This window comes from Cupressus sempervirens, chromosome 2 (assembly GCF_028749045.1).
Source record: "Cupressus sempervirens isolate cs-2001-9-10 chromosome 2, ASM2874904v1, whole genome shotgun sequence".
Classification (NCBI taxonomy): Eukaryota; Viridiplantae; Streptophyta; class Pinopsida; order Cupressales; family Cupressaceae; genus Cupressus; species Cupressus sempervirens.
In genome coordinates this window covers 739,646,964-739,654,997 of record NC_143119.1, presented here as the reverse complement: position 1 = coordinate 739,654,997, position 8,034 = coordinate 739,646,964, and the positions used below count along the sequence as shown (strand labels likewise).

General features: G+C 32.5%; 1 long non-coding RNA gene across 1 annotated transcript; it reads right to left on the bottom strand.

The window, feature by feature from the left end:
- Positions 1-1,821: 1,821 nt before the first annotated feature.
- On the bottom strand, positions 1,822-7,335 carry LOC149575503 (uncharacterized). The gene is made up of 2 exons (XR_016360175.1): positions 4,744-7,335; positions 1,822-2,398 (listed from the first exon to the last, which is right to left on the bottom strand). It is a non-coding gene; the product is annotated as an uncharacterized LOC149575503 (long non-coding RNA).
- Positions 7,336-8,034: the final 699 nt, after the last annotated feature.

Genomic DNA, 8,034 nt, shown 5'->3' with positions numbered 1-8,034 from the left:
TGACATTGATCTCACAAAGTAATAAATACATTGTCATAAAATGACATTGATCTCCAAAGACATGTTTAAATATATCTTTGCAAGGAATTGATGAACTTAGAATTTGGGTATCATCATAGATTTTGCACAAAAAGCTAATGCTATTACTGGAAAAAGTCTTATATATGTGCATCCATCAATAGTGAGGAACTTGGGCAATTGCATAGACTAGAAAATAAGTAATAAAATACTTAGGAAAATTAATTTGTTTGGAAGATCCCATAATGTCCCAATTGGAATTGTAAAGGAAGATGTCCTAGGAGTGTAAGTCAATGAAGGTTCACCGAAATCTAGGGAAAAGACCACCTACCCTATAACCTTATGATAGTAGTTGAATATTTTTCATATTATTTCATTAGTTGTACATGTATGTATTTATAGATATAGATATAGATACACAAACAGATACATATACATACAATTAAATTTGAAACAACAAAAAATTAAAGTAAAAAAACAAATACCACATGAAAGAGATTAGATATAGTTTTTCATATTGCATGTAATACTATTTTTACTCTTAATAATTCACGTATGAAAAAATATGCATAAAACCTTACTCTAAAAAAATGGTGATAAAACATCAAAAATAAATAATACGAAGCTTTATTTTGGCACCACAAACTATTACATGTCATATAACTTGATCTTATTTATGTACTTTTATCCTTCTCACATGGCCACATCTAATATAGTCCCATATGTCTAAAACTTGTTGGTTGTGCTTAAAGCAATGTAAATTTCTTAGAGGTAAGAGATTGAAGAACTTTTTAAGTTGTGCCTTAGTCAATATACAAATTTAAATAAACGATACACATGAAATGATGTTGTCTAGCTATGGTGTATGGAACCATAAAATTATTTGATGCAGAATATTGTTGAATTCTTAAAATCAAATAATATACATCTTTCGTTACTTGATAGATATCTTGCTAATGATTTATAGTTATAAACAAACATCTTAAAAGTTTTTTTTATACATAAGGTAATGAGATTACAATATTTAGACCAAAAATTTGACTTCTATAACAATAATTTTTAAATTAAAAATATGTAAATGAATAAATTTAATGTAAATGTTTGTTCAAATAATAATTAAATCAATTTAAAATTAAAAGTGTAGAAGGTATGTAAGGAAAATAAAGCTTTCCGAATAAATAAGCATCGTCAAGATTTGAATTTGATGGTTAACTTTGTATATGAGATTTTTTTTGGTAATTTATATCTATTCAAAATTGTCTTTTAAATGTTTTAAAAAGCACATATCATAGACTAGATATATATTTAGCTGTAATTCTATATATTTTAAATAGTCTATCTAAAATCTTCTCTTTCGTGTAATATTGTCTTTTGAATTGTATTTTAAGTAAGAATTCTTAAATCTGTTAATGGCTAGTAAAGTGGACGCTTCTTAAAAAGTACAAAAGAGAGAATCAAATCTTGCTGAATGCAGAACTCCAACACCATAAGAAATGAGGCCAAAGCTGTCTTAGAAAAGTTTGACAAAATAGATTCCCCAAATCTTTGACTCCTTACCCACAGATTTTACCTCCAGATTTGTACTCTCCAAGAACTAAAACTATGAAAAACTTTCCAAACAAGATAAAAATTCCTAAATACAGTCATACAGCAATCTCATTTTACCTGAACAGTCTTCATTTTATAGCTAAAACTATGAAAAATCTTCCAAACAAAATATAAATTCCTAGATACAATCATACAGCTATGAAAAATATTCCAAACAAAATAAAAATTCCTAGATACAATCATACAGCAATCACATTTTACCTGAACATCTTCATTTTATTTTAAATATAATACAATGTTATTACCACAACCAACCGGTAGAAAGAGTAGCCTGGTTGAGACAGAATTGAGGTCATTTTGCAATGGGAAAACGAGCCATTTAAGTATTGTTTCTTAAATAAGCTTACAAGTGATAAGGATGCACACAATCACCAACACAGAGATGGCATCAATATCATATTGGGAACAATAGCTCATACGTAGATGAGAATGAAGAATCGAGTTATTTATTTGATGATAATGAAGAATCAAGCTATTTATTTAATGAAGTGATTAGGGAATCTCAGCAGGAAAGGTAATTTCTGTGAGAGAGAGTGCTGATTCTTTTATGTTTTTGTTGACTAAAACTTTGTATCAAACCTATGTTTGGGTTTTTCAAGACAAGGCGCTCCCACTTTATTATAAATGCCCCCACTTTGTCTACTGTACTGGATTTTTCAGTTCCATCATCAATGTGTGTCAATGCAAAGTTGGTGCAAACTGACATCAATAAGACTCCCATTTGCACACACTTGGCACCACCGAAAGAAGATGCCTGAATAGTAAAGCATACCTAATAAAAAGCACCAAAAAAATACTATATAAAATACTAGACCAATTCCTTGGAGGAGATCCTTTTAAAAACAAACAAAACACAAGGAAAGGTGTTTCTGAGACTATTCCCTTTAAATAAACTTTTGATTGAGTAATGAAATAAAATAAAATGTATTTAAGTAAATATCATTCGTTTGTGATGATTTGTAGTGATATAGGTACAAAAGTTGTAAATCTTAATCAGAGAAACTTCAGGTAAGTTTTAGATGTACAGCAAGGAAAAATTTATAGCAAGATTTTTACATCGTGATTCTTATTGACATAGATACAAAAAGTTCTTATAGTAACATGGATAGATCTTAATTAGAAGAACTTAAAGACATATTTTAGATATACAGTGAGAAAAACAATACAGAAAATATCATTCATTTTGAGATAAAATGCAGTAAATATTGTTCATTTTGAGATAAAATGCAGTAAATATCATTCATTTTTTAAATAAAATGTGTTTTAGCAAACATCATTCATTCGTAATCACTTTTAGTGATATAGTTATAAAAGTTGTAAATTTTAATTAGAAGAACTTACAGACAAGTTTTAGATGTACGGTAAGAAAAAAATTATCTCAAAATTTTCACACCATTTCCAACTCCTATTGATATAGGTACAAAAGGTTCTTATAGTGACATGGGTGATCTTAATCAAAGGATCTCAAAGGTAAGTTGTAGATGTACACTAAGAAAAACTTTTTGAAAGACTTTCACTGTTTTCAACTATTAACTCTTGGTGACATAGGTACAAATGGTTCTTATAGGGTCGTGGGTAAATCTTACTCAAAGGAACTCAAAGATAAATTTTAGATCTACAGTAAGAAAAACTTTCCAACATGACTTTAATTTGAAATAAAGAAGGTTTAACTAAGCCTAGGTATATAAATAAAAGTTTTTCAAATTTCTAGTAACATAGGTACAAAAGGTTCTTATAGTGACATTGGTAAATCTTAATCACAGGAATTTAAAGGCAAGTTTTAGACATGCAATAAGAAAATCTTTCCAGCAAGACTTTAAATTGAAATAAATTAGCTGAGCTTAGGTATAATAAATAAAAGTTCTTGTATTGTTTCAGGATTACATTTCAAGTAATCTTTATAGAGGTTTTTATACCACCTAAAAATTTGTGTTATTATAGAGATAAGTACAAGTCTATACTGACATCTTTTTTCCTTGAGCCAAGGATCAAAGGATCTATACAATCGGCCAAAATTACCTTACATCATCCTATATGTCAACCTAAAGATTTGAGCTGCACAATCCACACCTCATCTCGTATATATTCTAAATAATTGAACATTGATAAATAGTATAATCAAACAACATATAATTATCCTCACCAATTATACTCTATCAATTGAATCTTAAAAACATTTCCATACCAAAATTATCATACCTATAATACAAATTTAACAGAAGTTTCAATTCAATATCATAATGGTTTCACTACTATTGCATCCTTGTAAGCTGTGTCTGCTCTTGATTGTTGTATATAATATCATCTCTCCATATAAATAACCCTCTTCCATGATTTCACTTCAGCCTAATTTGCTACTTGTACATCTCAGGCTCACGAAAATGGTGTCATTGCTTCAAATGAAAAAAATAAATTTCTTACCAAATGTATCTATGTCAGAGATCCTATCTCAAGAAGGAAACATCAATGTCTCATGTTTAGCCAGGCAGATGGACCTGTTACGCTCACTTGTTCTTATTTTGTTTGGTGTTTCAACAGACTGTTGGAAGTTAATAAAATCCTTCAGTTCATTCCTCCTAGACCATTATAAAGTCATTGTATTTTAACCTAATAAATTCTGACGCAATAAAAAGACCATACGCTCTGCAACACTGGCTGAATGACTCGTCAGAGCCCAATTCAGCAATACCGTATTATCACTTACAATACCTACTAGTTTTTGGAATCCACTAGGCCACTAGAAGACATAAAACTCTGTATTGATCCAAAAGCTTGTAGAACACAAAAAAATCCACAAAAGGTGTTGTGGTACAGCAGAGCGTCATAATTTAAATTTGGGTTTATAATGATTCTGATGCATTAATCACGTGGCTTGCAGATAGGCCATTAAAGTCCTTTCCTTATTTTGAACCGACCAACTCAAGTTGAAAATTGAAACATTGCCCCTCACAAACAAATTTTAGGGTATGAATGCGATATGCAGATGCATGTTCCAATCATCTTTCACAAAAATGCATCACATGCTGACTGTTGTTTTTAATACCTTACAAACTCTATTTAAAAAATGGTGATGTGTGAATTGAAACCTTAATACCAATGAACATAATATATACCTACATTATTCCAGCTCCAAAACTGTTCAACTTTTCTTGATCCAGCAAACCCACAAACCAGCCTTCAGCTATAGAAAACGTTGTCAATACATGCATTCCTGAATTGGAAAATGTCATTGGAAATAATGATATGAAACCCTCAAAACTAATGAAAATGGACATCATTCAGTATTAAAAAATATTCAAAGTTTTCCTTACAGTATTGTGTTTGCAGGCTTGAGTGCGCAATGAACATTTATCGGCTTTAGGAACATTCCTATAACAAGCAGTCCCGAATTGGGCATTTACATGGTAATAACAATCTAGAATATCCCCATCCCATTGTTGATAATTTTATACAAGTTGTATATGAGCCAGGAAAGGCAGAGAAAGGAATGACATTAAAAGAATTGTACATCTCTTGAAGCTGAATGTTCTACCAACGAGTGAACAATCAGGTATCAATCCATCTCCACCATTAAGCATCCTCCCATAGGCAGGCTCTAGTATGACTTTTGGTTACAGTTTACAGACTCGCTATATAATCTTCAATTTACATCATAATAAATGGTAACATTGAACTACCAACCCATTTACACAACCCATTTGCACATTGAGGGATTCCACTTAACAGATATGAATTCTTTACAGATTCCATTATGAACTTTGAGGGATTCCACTTAACAGATATGAATTCTTTACAGATTCCATTATGAACTTTGATTGGTGAGAGGCTCTATTGATGAGTTATATTACCCTTCCAAATTTTAATAGAACCATCCATTTCTGAGATAAGATTGGTGAGAGGCTCTATTAATGAGTTATAAAATCCTATCAAATTTTATTAGAACCTTCCATTTATGAGATAAGAAGCTCTTCAGAGAAGCCAACCTTGCAGAGATTTCCTTTCAGCCTCAAGGAGATGAGAGGTTTTGGCCAAGCCAAAAATCCTTTACATGTTCCATTATGACCTTCAGCCTGCCTGGTAAGAGAATTTATAGTAAAGCTACCAATCTCCCATCACACATTGAGACACATTGAGAGGTTCATTGCCTGAGATACCAGCCTTGAGGGAGGTCCATCATGACCTCTACGTTCCTGGTGACAGGATCAATACAATTTCCATTTAATCAGTGAGAAGTTCTACCATTGAACTATCAATCTTTTATATGCATGTTTGGAGGTTCCACCCTAAAGAACCAACCTCCCGTTTTTGGGGAGTAAGATTCTTTCTCTAAGCTACAAACTTCCCAAATGTATTATGAAAGGTTCTATCAACCCTATACAGGTTCAATTATAACCTTCAGCATGCCTATTAATAAACTCCAGTGTAGAGCTACTAACCTCCCATCTGGTAGGGAGGGGTTCATAAGATGAGTTGCGAACCCTAAAAAGTTCCATAACCACCTCCAGATTCCTCATGAGAGAATCAATAGATGAGCCACCAATTCCATTTAATCAGTGAGATCTCCCATTAAACATTTATCTTCCATCTGCATGTCAAGATATTCCATCGGCATGGTAAAAGGATCCACCACCAACCTCCCATTTTTAGAGGGCTAGATTCTTTCGCTGACCTACAATCTTCCCATCTGAATTCTGAAAGGTTCTATCATTAAACTATCAACCCCATTCAGATTGTCATAACCTTCCATGTCAAGGTCTATGATCCATCTACCACTGAACTATCTCTCCTCCATAGATCCCATTGATGAGCTACAAGACCTGATCACAGCCACACTGATCCCTAACCTTGAAAGCCTTACCGAGACCCTCTGCCACAAGAATTTGCCCAAATAGGATTGCTCCTTAATGTGCAAAGCTTCTAGAATCAGCCTGTGAATTCATTTCTTCGTTGTTTGGGATCAATTCATCATGAGAAGGGAGGAAAGACAAGACAATATAAAAGAAATTGAACCTTCCAAGACCCAATGCTCCATTGATTCCCTGAAGCCTCTCATTTCCAATGCCCAATGTTAAGAAAAGGCAACCAAGATATTCGTGATTTGAGAAGGCAGGAGGGCCAAAATCATGAGCACCGAGAGTATTCCAACTGGTACGAGCATGAGCAGAAAGGGCGGCGGCGGCAAAGGCGGCAGAATTAACGGAAGAACAACCAGAGAAGCAGTAAACAGGAGAAATATCATCAAAGACGCGATGCTGAAGTAGTTAACCATCGAAGAAGAAGAGGCCGGTGAGGCCTAACAGACATTGCTGTCACATATCTTGGGATTCTATTCTGTTAATGCCAACAATTCCAGCCCTTATTAAACTGATTTCCCACGCGAAATCTGCCACAAGTTTCTGAATTTATAATGAAGTTTCAGAAACATCGGGAAATCCGTTAAATTTATAATCAATCCAGAAAACAGAAACCAACACCACTACTTACAAATTCCCGTTATTTGACGGTCGGCAGGCAAAGGAGATCTCTTTGTATTTTTAATGAGTGCCGCTGCAACTTTCGCGACTCAAACTTTTGTTTTGAAAAATATTTAATTATATAGATGTTTATGTCTTTGCTTTTAATAACATATGGATATTATTAGGGAGCATATATCTAATCCGGAAGCCTCTTTCTACTAAACTGTCATTAACATGGGAGACCAATTTTCAAAATTACTCATTATAATTAAGGTCTATTTAATAATTTACTTTTTTAAATCTTTAATGAGTGAAAGTAATCCTCACCAACTTCAATATAGAGAAAAATTAAGAAGTTAATGCTTGAAAACTCTAATGTGAAGGATGACACTCAAAACATTGAACACAACTAAGAACCATTTCTAAATGGTGGAAAAGCTCAACAAAAACTAAGAACCAATTGTCATTGATTCTAATGTGAAAGCAAATCATGGAAAACATTGAAAAAAATTAGGAACAACTCTCACCATCTCTAATATGAAACACGAGAGTGGAATTGACTAAAATAAACTTGGGAAAAAAGGTCATTTTACACTTGGACAATGAAATCTGCAAGACACTTTCTTTTGAAATGTGATACTTAGAGAGACATCAAAGACAATTATGCTAATATCTTGTTAGTTCTTGCCTACGGCAAGATACTTATAGAACCCTTGGATGCACATCTATAATTAATTCAGCCAATAGTATTTAAAGATTTTTGTATATGTCGTATGTTTATATATTAGTGCACATTTTTCAAATATTATATAATCTATTAATCTTTAACTCTATTGGTTGAGAGAAAAAATGGCAATGATAAAACCAATTTTTATTACAAATAATTTCATAAATTTTCTAAACTCTTCTCAAAGTAACATTGGATTTTTTTAAAAGCTTGGAAGCTTTTGGC